Source organism: Lepus europaeus, chromosome 1 (genome assembly GCF_033115175.1).
Source record: "Lepus europaeus isolate LE1 chromosome 1, mLepTim1.pri, whole genome shotgun sequence".
In the NCBI taxonomy this organism is placed as follows: Eukaryota; Metazoa; Chordata; class Mammalia; order Lagomorpha; family Leporidae; genus Lepus; species Lepus europaeus.
The window spans coordinates 153,475,688-153,492,580 of record NC_084827.1 but is presented as its reverse complement, the minus strand read 5'-3'; the positions used below and the strand labels follow the sequence as shown (position 1 = coordinate 153,492,580).

Genomic DNA, 16,893 nt, shown 5'->3' with positions numbered 1-16,893 from the left:
ATAATCTGTTGGGCTTTAGGCCTTGTAAGTTAAGAGGAACAGACCTATCTATCTCTTCACATGGGGTACTTCCTAAGGGAGGTGTGAACCTCCTAGGGGAAGGCACTCTGTTGACTTTCATTACTTGGCTGGCCTGGGAGGAGAGCTGGCCAGGTAATGGCAGGGGGCATCCCTAACAAGAAATTTACAGTTCTGCCTGCAATGTTGCTGACCCTACTTGGCCGTCCCCTCAGCTGCAGTGGTCACGTTGGAAGTTGGGCTGAGTGAAGGGCTTTTCAGCTTAGAGCCAATAAGATCTGTGGCTCTGACCTGGGCATCCTTCGACTCAGGGCAGGTCCATTTCCAGTGATCCAACTCTTGGCAGAGCTGCCAGGTCTCTTTACAAGCTGACTTCTGCTGAAGCCCAGGCTTACCACATTGAAAGCCACTGCAGTGGACTGGCCTGTTGGGTCTCCTTGAGGGCAGATCACTGTACAGATCAGCCATTAATAGGCCTGCCACCCATTGCTTCTGATGCCTAGCTTTCTTTTCCTCCTGGTTTGTGTTAAAGCAGACCAGAGGATGCAAGTCAAGGGAGTGCCCGTGTCCCATCTCTAATCTTCGGTGGCCTGAACTACAAGTCTATAGTCACAGGCATGTTCTGTAGTAGTTTTTCTAAGGTAGACAATGCCCATGAGGAAAATTGTATTCTCACTTAAAAACTTTCTTTCCCTTTGGTCTTAAAGGGAGGTTTTTTCTACTTACTGTATACTTCGCTGATGGCAAAGTAAATCTAGCCATGAGATTATTATTTAAGCTCTTATTTTGGCTATGCTATTACAGAAAAATGTTAGCCATCTCTTTTATAATGTCTAAAGATTAAATTATGCGTCCTACAGATTCTGTCTAGCGCACTTGGGCCTCATTCCTTTGTAATCAAAACCTCTACTCTACCACCAATGACTCTACTCTCAACCTGTGTGTACTGATGGTCCTCTTCCCCACTTAATGCTGTATAATTGTTCAGACCTGGTTAATGCCACTCTTAGGATCATTGGTTACTATCCTCACTCTGTCTTTTATGACCTTGTCTAAATACGATCAGAGTCGGCAAACTCGGAAGGCTTCCATAGCCTTGGCAACTCATGACGAGTACCTAGGGTGGTTACTGGTGCCAAAAACTAGAATGTCAATTTGTTGGGTCAACAACAGGAGTCACTGTGCACTTGCTCCTCATGTGGGATCTCTGTCCTTAATATGCTGTACATTTTGATTTAATGCTATAACTAGTACTCAAACAGTATGTTTCACTTTGTGTTTCTATGTGGGTGCAAACTATTGAAATCTTTACTTAATATATACTAAATTGATCTTCTGTATATAAAGAGAAGTGAAAATGAATATTGATGTGAATGGAAGGGGAGAGGGAGCGGGAGAGGGGAGGGTTGCGGGTGGGAGGGAAGTTATGGGAGGGGGAAGCCATTGTAATCCATAAGCTGTACATTGGAAATTTATATTCATTAAATAAAAGTAAAAAAAAATCTTTCTGATGTTCTCTTGCTCTTGTCTATCAAGGAGATGCATGTTGCTTGCCAAGTCCAAATCCATTTGGACATTGTTTTATAAATGCCTGCTTTTTCTGCTTGCATTCTTAGTACACTCTCTGTATCTGCCCTGCCTTTGGCTTGGAATTGCCCCATGTTAATAAGCAGCAAAAACTGTCTGAACTCATTGTCTCCTTGCCTTCCATGTTTATCTCTATTTTGTTTGAGTTCTGGACTTTGGCATTGTTTTCATATCCTTATTTACCCACTTCTCAAGTTCTTGTTTTTATCCCCATAATTTGACTACTTTGGAGGCAGATATAGATTTGAAATTAGTTCTGAAATGTGTCTCTGCCTCTTCATTTGTAATGAGGGTATAACAGAATAGACTTTGGAGTTACGGTGATAATTGAAGTGCCTGTCACAGATGTTGGCACATGGCAGGTGCTAATGTAATCTCAGCTTCCCTTTCTTGGAGGAAATCCCAGATTCATTTTGAAACCACTGAATTTTATCTGGCCAAGGATTTGACAACATAGAATACAGTGATTTTGTTGTTAGGAAGTATCCATCAGAATTAATTTTGGACTATCATGTAAGAGTAATGTAAAAACAATTCCACTGCAGCATGATGATAGTGAAAAAATAAAAACCATAGGGAATAAACATTTTCAATGTCTATGTGAGATAAACCTATGTAGATGACAAGATTCTGTAAAAGATGCCACTGAGGTACAAAAGGTAGAATTTTAAAATGTATCCTTCTGATCTTAATTATATAAATTTATATGCATTAAGACAAACGTAAGTAAGTTAGAATATTTAAAAGAGTTAACCATAACCTCTGGATTGTGTAACTGAAGGTGACTATTATTTCTTTTCTTTTCTTTTTTTTTTTTTTGACAGGCAGAGTTAGACAGTGAGAAAGAGACAGAGAGACAGGTCTTCCTTCCGTTGGTTCACCCCCCAAATGGCCACTATGGCCGGTGCTTCCTCCTGGTCTCCCATGCGGATGCAGGGCCCAAGCACTTGGCCCATCCTCCACTGCCTTCCCGGGCCACAGCAGAGAGCTGCACTGGAAGAGGAGCAACTGGGACAGAACCCGGTGCCCCAACCGGGACTAGAACCCAGGGTGCCGGTGCCACAGGCGGAGGATTAGCCTAGTGAGCCACAGCGCTGGCTCCTTTCTTATATGCTTCTAAATTTTATAAATTTTACTAAATCTGAATTTATTGTTTTATACAAATAACATTTGTGAAATAAACAGTAAATCCAGAAGTCCTTATTTTTGTTCTTTACTTATTTTCTCGAGAATTTGAGCATTTGATTTGTTTTCTATTATCTTGCCTTTGTTCTTTGTTCTTTTTAAGAAACTCTTCCTTCAACCTTGTCAAGTCCTGTCCCTCATTCTGTATCCTAAATGCATGTGCTTCCAGGAGTTAAATCTCTGATCTTCTCCTCATTGTCTTTCTTGGTAATTTCATTCACTTCCCTAACTCCCTTTTTCTGCTTGGGGTCTACACGCTCTACAATCTACTAGCCCAATCTACCCACATGTCCAGCCATCCTGAGCTAAACAGACTTCATTTTTTATTCACACTCTCACTCATTCATTTAGCATTTATTGACTACTACATTCTAGACTATCTGTTACAGACTACAAATACAATACCAATGAAAAAGGGCCTCTTCCCCACATAGCTCTCAACTACCCTTCTCTCATCACTGAGAACGTCAAGGCAAAGACCCAAGACAAAGAAGGCATGCCCCTGACCAGCAGAGATGATCCCTGCCAGACAGCAGCTGGAAGATGGATGCACCCTGTCTAAACTACAATGCCCAGAGACTCCACTCTGCACTCGGTCCTGTCCCTGAGGCAGGAGAAGTGTTTAAGTTCCCTCTCTCTCTTAAGCTTTCAACACATTTCACTGCACTTTTTCTTCTTGCATTCCACTCTACCCCAAACCCTGGGAAAAGAAACCAAATTCAAACTTTAGAGGCACCTTTGATTCTTTTTTTCTTTTGCTCTTCATTCTTCCTACAAATTGAGAAGTTACTATTCTTTGTATGTGAATCTGAGCTCACAAACATTGTTCATTTGTATATCTTCTTTTTCATGTCTGCAATCAGCACCCTTGTTGGAACTTTTTTTTTTTTCAGGATTATTCTATCTTCCACAGTGATGATTTTTGAACATGCTGTCACACACAACTCAGTCTCACACAGAGCTCTAAAAGAAATCATCTGAGAATCATCATCTGTTCCAAATGCAGTCAGTAGCTTTCCATTGAATACCAAAAAACAAACAAACAAACAAAAAACAAAACAACAAACCTCTCACTTGCCATTCCCTGTCCAACATATGAAGTTGTACTGAATGAAATTTTTACTTTGTATTCAAAAAAGGGTAATAATTTGCTCTTTCATGTGGCACAGCTTGACAGTATTCACAGACATTTCCACCCTTTTCTTCTAAGTTCCCTTCCTCTGCCCTCTACTCTAGAGTACAAATGAGATCACTCTATGCCTTTGAAACACATTTACTTCATTTGATTCCTTTGTCAATGTCTGTTCTTCCTGTGGCTCATGCATGAATTCTCCTGTAGCCTCTTCCACCTTGAACACTTCCATTCATTCCTAAGTTCCACCTGAGAAGAGTCATTCTCCATAAAACACTGCCTGTGAATCCTTTCTCTGTTGTTAGTCGTCTTGCCCTGGAATGAAGTTCCTTAAGAAGTGATTCAGGTTTCTCTTATGGTACCAATGAGTCTCTGTTACTTCCTTACTGCACACTGCCTTTCCCAACTAAGCTCTGGAAGTATCTGACTGTATGTAAACCCCTTTGAAAGGAGAGCGTCTTAATACATATTTGTGTAATTGTTAGTACTTTAGTGGTTTTTCTGTATTAGTTCACTGTCCTCAAATTTGAAGGTGGTATTTTCTCTACTGTTCATTATAAACTTCCTGCTTGTTATTTAGTTTGGCTTTTTAAATCTCTAGTCATTATTTCTCCAAAAAAATAAAATCTCTGCTTGCTAAGAAATTAGCTATGCCATTTAGCATGTGAATTATCTGGATAATTTTTTATATAGATTATGCATTTTAATAATAGTACTTCATTGTAATAACACAGAAAAATGTTTTACAAAGTAATTTATTTTAAAGTCATGATTAATTTCCAAATTTTCTTGAATATAAAATATTTATATTTTTATGAATACTATTGAATACCATTGTATTTGAAAACATAGTAACATATACAAGTGTATTCACCTGAATACAGTAACATATACTTGCATATTGCTTGCTTAAATAAATGACTAAGGAAAGGACTGTGCCAAAAAAATCTGCCAGAAAAAAATGTAGTGTGCTGTGGTTTATATGAAGGGCTCTGTGGCCAGACCAGGATTGATTGCAAAACTGGAGTCTCAGTTCATTCATCTGTAAATTGATGACCATACCTACCTCCCAAGAGTATAGGGAGAGTTAAATGAGATAATATATGGTAAGGGCTTAGGATATGATCTGGTACATATTTAATAACAAAAAGTTATAGCTTTCTTACCAATGAAAATTCTATAAAGCTACTAGGATTCCAGAAGTTTCTTTGCAGATTCCTTAATTATACAGAGTGAATATCTACAAATATGTTTCTATCTCTCTACAAGGGTATTTCAAAAAGTTCACGGAAAACAGAATTAAAAGCTAATATGCAATTCTGTGAACTTTTTGAAGACTTCTTGAATATTTCTTGAATGTTTTGTTGCTCACTATGGACTCATTAAGTATGACATCATTTCTAGTATAACATTTAGAAAGACAGAGAGAGAAAAGGCTTCCTCCTCTCTGCTGCAGCAGACTCTTGGCCGAAGCCATGTTGAGCGATAAACAATGTCAAGGCTGAGAGTATTAAGGAAGCGTCCACAAGGAAAGCTCATGCTGCAGTTTGACATTTCCCCCTAGTTGATTAAAGTGGAAGGGGACATTTCAATAATTCTTTCTAGCTTAACCCAAAATAAAAAAAAAATCCTCTTTCATATCACTTGGGGAAATGCCTACACATGATTGATTTGCTGTTCTACCTAGTGCTAAACATCCAATTCACTATTATTTATCAGAGACATATTACAAACATTTTAAGAAACTAAAAATATCAAATATCTGTTTCAAAGTATATAGTCTCATGAAAAGCAAGAATAAAAAAATAAGGGAAATATTTATTAATTCATTTATGTATTTAATACTTTTAAAATATTTATTAGATTCCTATTGTGGCTTGGGTAGTATCATATGCACTAAATACATGAGCAAATCATCAAAGGAATTAATCATCAAGACAATATTGTTTTACAATCAGCATAAATAGATATCTAATTAGAAGCCAATAGTCAAATTCTGATCTGATGGCTGCTTTAATAAACTCTTTTTTTACACAAATCTGTAAGCACACCCTCAGATGAATTTTAAAATGGTTCTAGAAAATTTAGGCACCAGCAACCTCTTCTACATACGCCACTTCTCCAATAACTGGATAAATAGTAATAGAGCTTAATAGTTCCTACTGATGATATGCTGAAGATATTTTTTAGCAGTTAATTGTTAATATTGTCCTTTTCAATTCTTACAATATTCAAAAGTTCAAAATTAATATATGAGTTGCCAAATGAGTCTGAAGGTTAGGAAATGGATCCTCATGTGAAATATGTGCTGTATGGATTTAGTTAGGTAAGAAAATACCAAAAATTTTCACTTCCCTAAGTGAAACCTAAAAGGAGAATGGTCTCATAGATTGTACAACATCAAGGAGGAATAGTAAGTTCTGTTTGGGTTTTCATATACGATCCCATCAAGTAATTTCCAAGGAAAAATGCAATATAACTTCATGTGTTTCTGAGACTAGCCTACTCAATTTTGTCAGTATCTGAAACCAAGTAATTTCCTTTTTTAGAACACCCTGTTTTATTTTAACAGAATTCATTCTCCTGTTCAAAATTCTTATGTGATACTGCCTACACTCTGGAAGGCTGCAGACAGTGTCATCTGCCCCTTACTTCTCTCCCACAATAACTACCCACAGCAGCAAGGCTCTTAAGAAGTGCTTGTGGAATGAATAAATTAAATTTCTCATGATTATACACTGCAGAGAAAATCAACCAAGGACAATGCATTAGTCTTCTTCAGGTGCTACAAATCTTTACATTCACAGGTGTACATCACCTACTTAGGGCATTTCAGGGTCAGCAAGTTGAACACCAGCCATTTTTAAAGTATATTATAAAACCTAAGTGTATTGCATGCAATATTTTCATCTGATATCTTGTGGGGAAATACTATATGGATGTCAAGGAAAGGTTTTAATGGCGCTATTGATCATCTCAGTAAAGCAGAAAATGTCTTCCATTTTTTTAAAGGCAAATCACAAATATAGGCTTTCTTGATGTGAATATATACTAAAGTTAAAGATAATGTTAAAAAATTAAGGAATATGTAATGCCCAATGTTGCCCTCTCAAATCAATATGAATCTTGATGCTGAATTTGGAAATTAATATTTTTCATATAAGACATAAGGCCCACAATTGATGGATTCAGCTGTTTTCATGGCAAGATAAAGGATTACTTTCTTATGCTGCCAGTTCTGAATAAAGCATACATAAAATCAGTTCTTTGAATAAGTAATAACCATGACCTTTAAGTATATCAATTGTTAAAGACTAAAGCATCAATGAAGAAGTTAGAATTTTTATTTGCAAAACCCAACAATACTGAGTCATTCCTGGGTTTCCATCTCTTATGGCTCATTCTACATTGGAAGGGTAAGCCATTTCATTTAACCATTTAAAAAAATCATTCATCAAGAGGATTTTTCCATACAAAATCTTAGTTAATATATTTCTCTTAAAATCAAACTGATGAATTTTTATTAAGTTGGAGATTTTTGGACATTTTAAAAAACGTTGCAATGTTACATTCCAACAATTAGATATGCTGATTTTTAAAAAATAACTTACAATATAGACAAAAGACATAATTCTTCAGGCTTCTTTTAATCCAAATAAATATGGATAATGGTATTATTTGCATCGGAAATCATACATGCTAACGACAATAATCAACATAGCCTTAAAGATAAAAGGCCAGCTGTGGAGAGATTAACTAAAATAAGAACATTTTCCAATTCTTCCCTGATTTTCCCTCGTTTAAACATCCAAACAAAACATGTGGTACCTTTTAATTTTCTGAGTGAGTAGTTCCCAGTCAATGCTTCTTCAGTTGGAGACAAGAGGAAGAATCTATTGAAAGAAAACAAAAGGAAAAAAAATATATAGGTTTGTTAAATAAATATCAAAAATGGCAACTCACCAGTAAGCAAAAGCATTCTTTATATCCAAATAAGTCTATGCCTTACGATTTATAGTACAAAATATGCAGTACTTGAATTTTTAAGAAGCTCAGTAATGAATTGAAAAGCATTTCACTCGGAGATCATATAAAGCAGATCCTTTGAAAAACAGAATAAAAACAAAACAAAATAAAAAGCCCCAAACCATTACCAGCGCATATGCAGCAACACCCCCCAAGTCTAGCCTTTGAAAACTGCTGCAGAATCTTCCTCCAGGACCATTATCTCCCAAGGCTGGCTCCCTTGCTTTCCAGCTCCAGACAGACGCAGTCTGCAAGCCACCAGCTCGCGTCTGTGTGTGTCGGGGAAGGGAAGCTGCAAATTAGAAAAAGTCCCCGCAGTGGCGAAAAGGAAAATAAGGCGAGTGGGAGAGGGAGAGAGAGCTCACTAGCCTCAGAATTTTCGAGAATGATGACAAGCCACTCAGCTCCGCCATCATTCACTGACAATAGGATGCAGTCGTGGCTTACGATTTAGCGGTTTGCCATAGGGGCTTCTGGTACCAAACGCCTGACAGGCATTTTAATTGTCTCCATCCAAGTGTGTCCCCTGGAGTCGAGTCTATAAGCCTATGAATGTCATCATCTGGTCTCCTTTGTGTTAATGCCAGACGCGCGCGCGCAGCGCGCACACACTCTCTCACACACACCGTGCTGAAAACTTAAATGGACAGTTTTCAGGCACAGATGATTTACAAACAAGGTAAACTGCATGAACAGCACGTGAGTAATTGGTAGATTATAAGTGTTTTTATTAACTTCATGGAGGATGCCGGAGATTATTTGTTTTGTCATTAGCAGATAATTTGAATATTTTTAAAACTGGTAGATATTGGTAGTTTTTATTACAAAATAAATGTGTCCGTTAGAGAGATGCATATATTTACATATATTTTCCTACAGAAAATTCAATCCCCTTGTAACTACGACAATTGCGCACTTGGCAATGTCTTCCTTACAAGGGCGAAAGCAAAACACAAAGAGGGTTAGGAAACCAGGATTGATAAGTGATTTTGTGGACAATCTATTTTATTCCGTTTACACACAAAAGCAAAAGGAGATGACAACCAGCTTGAGTACTGGAACTGTGCAGTCCCTGAGGGCCAAGGTGAAGAATTGAATCTCTAGCATAATCAGAATCCTTTCATGCTATCAACCGAAATTAACAGTCAAATATTCCTGTTTTACAGTGCCCCTTATGTAGGGAGGTTAAGTGTGAAGTAACTCCTTGCATTTATTTCATGAAGAAGAAGGAAAGAGGAAACTGTTAATAAATTAATTATTTTTTACGGCATTGTTAACGCCCTGCGCCAGTGAATGGAACAAAATTCAACGTCTACCAAAGGACCAGCTGAGAACAAGGGTGCTGGGAGGGAGCATCTCCATGGTTACCAGAAACAGAAAGTAAGGGGAAGGAAAGTACAAGCTGATGCTAGAGAGGAGGGGATGAGACCCAGTGGAGGGAATTTACAGACAGAATCTTCCTTCTGGAATGATTTGTCTCTGTGGGTTTTATGCTCCATTTTGAATTCATTAAGATGAATTTGTACTCTTCCTTCAGCCATTCTTCTGCTAATTTTGCTTCCATAAATATTTAAGGTATGGCTCTTTTGTATGAGATCGCTCCTGCCACTCCTTGCTTATATCTATATACTAGATTCATGGAAATCACTCAGCCTCATCCACACTCTTTGTTTCATAGCTGGGAAAGCTGAGGCCCAGGCAGTCTGACCAACTTCACAAAACAGAGATACCAGCCAGTTCCTGACTCAGTTCCTGCTTTTTGTCTCTCACGGAGTGATCTGCCTTCTCTTTTTTCTCTTCTGTTTACAAGCAACAGATTCTGGAAACATCCTTTGTCTTTGATCCTGTAAACCTTTTATTTGCTAAGGCAGTACTCTCCCTCCTTAAAATGCATTGCAATCATTCTGAGAACTAGCTTTGCTTAATATTCGTGCTGCACTGAATTTGAGGTCTGAAGAATATGGGGTAATTATGGAAACAGCTTTTCTTTCATTTCCAATCTGGCAATCACATGAATCAAACATGATTGCCCTTTTGTAGATCTACGTTGTTGAGCCTGAACTTAATCAACATATACTAGGCACTCTGTCATTGTGAGCATCATTCTTTCCACACATATGACCTTTCATGTTGAGGCAGACTCCCCAAAGTTCCCCTTATTACGGACATTCCAAAACGTCCTGAGGTTATCCGAAACAATGAAGCTGCAAAATTGAAAGCCCGAGTAAAATAAAAAAAAAAAAATTAGAAAGAAAAAAAAAGGAACATTGACTCAAAAACAACCACTGGAGGGCGCAGTATTTGTTAAAATCTTTCTGAACTACTCAGTAAAAATAATGGTTAGGATTTGACCTTGATATTTTATTATTTTACTTTCTTTCAAAAGTGTCCTTTCAATATTCAATTCTCATGACTCATTGCTTTTAGGTTAATTCATCTGTAGATGGAGTCACGCTACATTTTTTCTATATAAAATACAGTTGCTGCCAACATTATCATTCTCTTCCCCCAGTATATAAGCTATAACACGAATAAATCACATTTTTAAAAATATGGTTACCAGAGGCAATAATTATGAGAGATTTCAGGGCATAGTGAATCCTACACACAGGCTAGTATTTCCCCCACTCCCAGTGCTCATTGAAACATGATCTCTTTGTTAAATGTTTATTTTTATTCACTGATTTTAGACAATATATTGTCATCTGTTCACTTATGAACACACAAAAATGATGCATAAAATTACCATTTCTTGAAATATGTATCATATTCCACCTGATCTCATATAACTCGCATACTAGTCCTGGTTAGCGTAAGAAATAGCACAACTTTCAAAAACACTTAATACTTTCTGCTCTTAATATGTCATGTTTTAAGAATACAAGATGACAGATAACCGAGAGACTCATGAATTTTTAGATTTTCATGTTTATGCCTATGAAGCTAAACTGTGTTTCTTTTCTTTCCCTTCCTTTTTTTGACAATAGTTTAGACCTTAGCACAATTCACCATTTCATTTAACCAACTCTGATGACACATATATGTATTTTTCAGACACTTGATAGTTTCTAGGGATGAGACAAATGCGAAACAGTATTTACTACTTTGAAACATGAGCTGTAGTGGGGGAGAAGTAAACAGAGACCTAACTTTACCTTCTTTCTCTCACTTGGATGAGATATGACTCTGCCCCTCTGGTGTATCTGCATCTTTGCAGATGCTGATGTGCAAGAATCTGGTTTAACTGTATTCCCAAATTAAGTGAACTCACTCCCCTGGCTCTTTTGGAAGACCCATGGTTTCATTCTCTAAACAAACTAATTTGTGTATTGGTGTGTAACTCTTTAAACTGTTTAGGAATGAATAATGGAAGCACATCTTTTGTACCACCCTTTGCTCTTACATGATCTTCTTGAGTAAGGCTTTCTTAACTAGAAAAATGAATATTGCAGCCATGCCCCATCACAATCCTTAGTTCCTATTCCATTTTGCTCTTCTGTGCATGAAGAGCTGATAGCCCTATGCTAGATAATTTGTAAAATTCAAAGTAAGAAGAAATCTTTATTTTAAATAAATGTATATCTATAATGGAAATCACCAAAATATGAATTTTATGGCAATGAATGATTATACTCCAATAAAAAAAGTGATATTCATGAGGGAAGCAATGAATAGAATAGGGAAAACAATGTAGGATTCAGTGATTTTTCTTGTGTTTAGATACTCTAGTTCATCACTGTGATTTTTTTTTTTTTTTTGAAAGAGAAGGAGAAACAGAGAGGGAGAGAGATCTTCCATCCTCTGGTTCACTCCCCAGATGGCCACAATGAACAGTGCTGGACCAGGCTGAAACCAGGAGCCTGGAGCTTCATCCCAGGTGTCCTCTAGGGATAGAAGGGGCCCAAACACTTGGGCAATCTTCTACTGCTTTTCCCAGGTCATTAGCAGGGAGCTAGATCAGAAAGGGAGCAGCCGAGACATACACCAGCACCTCTATGAAATGCTGGCATCACAGGCAGCAGCTTTGCCCACTATGCCACAATGCCAGCCCCCACTGTGATTTTCACATTTATTCATTTGAAAAATATTTCTGTGTGCCTGTGTGGTCCAGGCAGTTTTAGGTGCTTTGTATCCACCAATCTCCAGACATGTAAAGATGACTGCCTTCATGGAGCTAGCCAATGAGGTTGGTGCAGATGGAGCATCTTACTCCAAAAATCTGAAATAAAAAATGCTATAGATGACAGCTTTTCTTCCAACAATCTTGATCCACACAAAAAGTGTAATGTGGTCAAACAGCAAAAGAAAGTATCATAGTTTTCACTTTAGTCTGAATTACATGAAATATTGAAATTTTATTATGTCTTACCTAAAAAAAGGCAATTTCATATGTTTTGACCTAATACTTAGAGAAGCCATAACATGATGCACAGTTGAATAGAGTAAGTTATAAAAATGACACTACCTCAATTTATCAAATCACCTTAAGAACTATGTTGGGAATAAAAACTTTATAAAGATTTTTAAACTATCATAGTAGAACAATTGGAACTTTCCTATATTGCTGTGGACATTTAAATTAGCAAAACCACTTTGAAGACTATCTAGCAATATATAGAAAAGCTAACTTTCTGACAATACCTAGCAATATGTGTTTATCCCATGAGCAAGTCCACTGCTAGTAGACTGAGAGAAGAGACATGCATAAGTATGCCCTCAAAAACATTTACAAACATGTTTTTAATAGCTTTATTCATGATAGCATAAAAATTAGAAAATTCCCAGTACTTGTCAATAATAGAATTAATTGTGCTACATTCACATAGTAAGAGGATTACTACACATTTAAACAGGAAAAGAAACAAGAAAAATTACCATTGCATGCAGCTACTTAGATGAATCTCATAAGCATGATGAGTGAAAGAATAGAGTGTATAATGTATTATTCCATTCATATGAATTTCAAGAACAGACAAAACTATTACTCCAATCTATCTTTGGGGAATAGGTTGAGGGGTAGTACTGACTGGGAAGAAGCACAATATTTTATTGATTTGGGTGGCCAAATCATGGAGAGGAGAAGAGGGAAAGGAATTAAGATGTGTGGATCTACTAACGTATGGTATACCTCAAAATAATAAATATGATAGTCCCATTGGCTCAGAAGCTCTTTGTTTACAATAAGTTTTAAGGTTTGTAGTGAAAATCATTCAAAAGGAGTTATTATGAGCAATCATTTTGTAAGCATATCATATAACCTTGGCTGTATCAATGAAGGCCATGTGATCTTATGTGTATGTTAAATAAACAAATTGTAGGAAAATATTTTTCCCCAGTAGAGAGATGGCTTTTTACATTGAGTTTTAGTGCATAAATGGTAACTGTAAGTAAAAAAAATAAATGAAGGGAACAAAATAAAGAAAATACATATTTAGGAACACATCAACTAGTAACATAATTTGTCTACAGCACCCCTTACAGCACTATAATATTATGACAAAAGAAGGGACCGTTTAAGATGTTTTCCAAATAGTTTCTTTCACAAAAAAACTCTTGCTGACACCTGCTATAATTGCCAGTTTATTTCAGGTTTGTCTACTTTTTTAGCCCACATCTTATCCTTCCTTTTTGTGCATTTAAAACTCCGCCTCTTTCCTGATGGTTTCCCAAACTTTCAAAGCACACAGTATCACAAAGCTCCTTCCTTTCTCAGAATCAATGTGAGACACACACACACACACACACAGATCTGATATAAGCAAATTAGTTTCTATAGTGTACTAACCTCTTTGAGCACATTATTTTAGTCAACAATTCTGAGAGTTAAGGACTGCTGTCTTACAGTTGAGAAAATAGGCCCAGTTAGGGTTAGTAATGTGTCCAATGACACAGAAGTGGTAAGGGTAGAGCAGAAATTCAATCCCTTGACTTCTGAGCTAGTTTGCAATGCAGCCTAACACTTACAAGGTAACAGAGCAAACAAACTAACATACAACTAAGAAGTTTCCATGTTTCTATGATAGGTATTTAAGATTATTTATGACAACAATATGCTGTGCACCAAAGATATATGATAAGAAACACAGATTTTTATTTTCAGTATTACTTCAGATTGCATCTGCTCATGTTTAAATAATATGCATAAACACAAGCATTTTGTTTGTTGAGGAAGAAAATATGATTTTATTTACTGTTTACCTAATCTATTCTTGGAAGAAAAAATAGTTATATGGATGAGATACATGTTCCTATGTTCTTTCCATCTCCTAACTTTCCTCCTCCTCTCACCTCTCAAAAATAATTAAATACATACATACATACATACATACATACATAAATAGCATAAATTACTACCTAGAAGTCTTAACTCTGGACTCAGTTTCAGAAATCATGACACAAAATCACTTATTTCATTTAATTTGAGACCTGGGTAACTATCTAAATATAGTACTGTTAGACTTTTCATCTTTGGCACATTTATAAATGACTATTTTGAATACATCTCTCTCTTTAATTCAGGCTTTAAAAAGATTCTTTAATTTTTTAAAAATTTCTAGCAGTGTTTTTTTTATCCTTTTATCCACTGGTGATTCCTTAGTTATAACTTGTAAACTTATCTCCGTTTTTGCAATTACCTAAAAGTTGATTTTAAAAAAATGTGTTTCTTTCACTACTGGAGTACAACCTGTTTATAGGTGAACTATTTGAGTACCTGCAACAGAACTGGGGAAGCCATGAAGGCAAATTAAGAGAATGAGTATGGAGAACATTTTACTAAATATTTTCATTTAGTAGTCAGTGAAGCAGAACCTTCTTCATGAATCATGAATTTTTTGGCTAATCTTTCTGGAAGCAGGAAATGAACCTTCATTTTATCAAATGTCTCTACAAGTAGAGCCATTACAATTTAATGGAAGATTAAATACTGACACACAATCAAATGCTATAAAATCAAATGCTGCATCACATATTAGATCCAAATTCTTGATTTCTTTTTTGAACTGCTAAAATGAATTATTTTGTTTTATCACTTTATCAGTCTTGAAAATTAATTTACCTCAATATTCTAAGCTCTTGCTATTCCTTCAGGCCCCAGCAATAGAGTTGGAGAGCTAGAAGTATGGGAGAAGTCAGTCAGTGCTACTCCATCTGATTTAAGTAGTTTTTAAACTCAGCATTACACTTATTTTGAAAAGGTTGAAATTCTCCAAGATACTACAACATTTTATTCAATGTTACTATTTTTGGTTTAAATCATGAAACACTTTCTGTGACAGTGTAAGAAATGCGATATCACATGTAGAATGTGATATTTATTTATCACATATGATATTTATTTTGCTAATAGATGAAATACACATTCCTCAAATTTATGAAATCTCTCTAATCTCTCTGGTGTTTAGGGATGTTACACTAGGAAGTTGGTCATCAAGAATTACATTTGTAGTATCTTAGTTCCTATCTTTCCACTTCTTCTTATCTTTATGCCAGAGATGAAATCTGATCTTCATCAAATTAGAGATAAAAACAGAAACCTAATTAGCTATGTGGGTATTTTTAAAAGATATTTTAAATAAAACAGTAAGAACTACAACACACACTGAACTAAAGTCACGATTCTCCTATTGTTTGTAACTAAAGAATATAAAAGATAAATATCAAATCCTTTGTGGGAGAAGAAATAGGAACTTCAGTGGAAAGAGAGATTATCATTCTTATTTCTATTAAAATTTCATGTTTCATCTTATCATATTTATAAGCTCCAAAGCATTCTAGGTAAAAGACATATTGACTATTGAATTAAATGGAAAGATTATACATAATCAATGTCAGACACAGGAATATTTATTCACAATAGAATCATCATGTTTGCCAGATTCAATGTTTAATGTTTTAATGTTACATTATATCGGGGCTGGTGTGGTGCAGCAGGCCACTTAGGATGTCAGGTTCCCATATCAGGGCACAGGTTCCAGAACCAGATGCTCTGGTTCCAAACTAGCTTCCTTGTCATACACCCAGGAAAGCAGCAGATGATGGCCCAGGTATCTGAGCCCTTGCCACACTAGTGGAAGATCTAGTCCTGCCCTTTGCAGCCATCTGGAGAGTGAACCAGCAGATGAAAGTTATCTCATTCTGTCTCTCCCTCTCTTTCACTCTTTCAAATAAATAAAAATAAATATTAAAAATTACATTACAATGAATTATTATTCTTCATAATTTTATGGCATTTTCCCTTTTTGTTTTTAAAACATTTTATTTATTTGAAAGAGTTAGGGAGAGGGAGAGACACATACAGAGAGAGAGAGAGAGAGAGAGAGAGAGGTCTTCCATCTGCTGGTTCATTCCCCAATTGCCCGCAACAGCCAGAGCTGCACTTATCTGAAGCCAGGAGCCAGGAGCTCCATCTGGGTCTCCCACATGGATATAGAGGCCCAAGGACTTGAGACATATCCCACTACTTTCCCAGGCAGAGAAGCTGGATCAGAAGCAGCCGGGTCTCGAACCAGCGCCCATATGGGATGCTGGCAATGCAGGCAGCAGCTTTACCTACTACGCCACAGTGCCGGCCCCGATCCTTTTTCTTTTTAATAACAAATATGTAATTGAAGAATTGGATTTTTAAAATTTTTATTAATATAAAGAGAACAGATTTCATAGGTATAGTTCTGAGAAGATACTTATTTAATATTCCATTAAACAGCTCAACCATTTTACTAGGCATTGCCTATCCATTTTGACTTTTATTTTTTTAAACATTTATTTATATGAAAGGTGGAGTTACAGAGGCAGAGAGAAAGAGAGAGAAAGAAAGAGAGAGAGAGAGAGAGAGAGAGAGGTCTTCCTTCTGCTAGTTTACACCCCAAATGGCTGCAAGGACCAGAGCTGGGTCAAACCAAAGCCAAGAGCCTGGAGTTTCTTCCAGGTCTCCTATGTGGATCAGG

General features: G+C 36.5%; 1 protein-coding gene across 14 annotated transcripts in view; it reads right to left on the bottom strand.

Annotated features, from left to right (window-relative positions):
• Positions 1–16,893, bottom strand: part of MAP2 (microtubule associated protein 2) — a 318,054-nt gene that overhangs the window by 149,889 nt on the left and 151,272 nt on the right. For all 14 annotated transcript variants that reach the window (XM_062190748.1, XM_062190757.1, XM_062190862.1 and 11 more), the window contains one exon: positions 7,751–7,815. The gene's annotated coding sequence lies outside the window, so the exon portion shown is untranslated. The remainder of the gene's footprint in view (positions 1–7,750; positions 7,816–16,893) is intronic.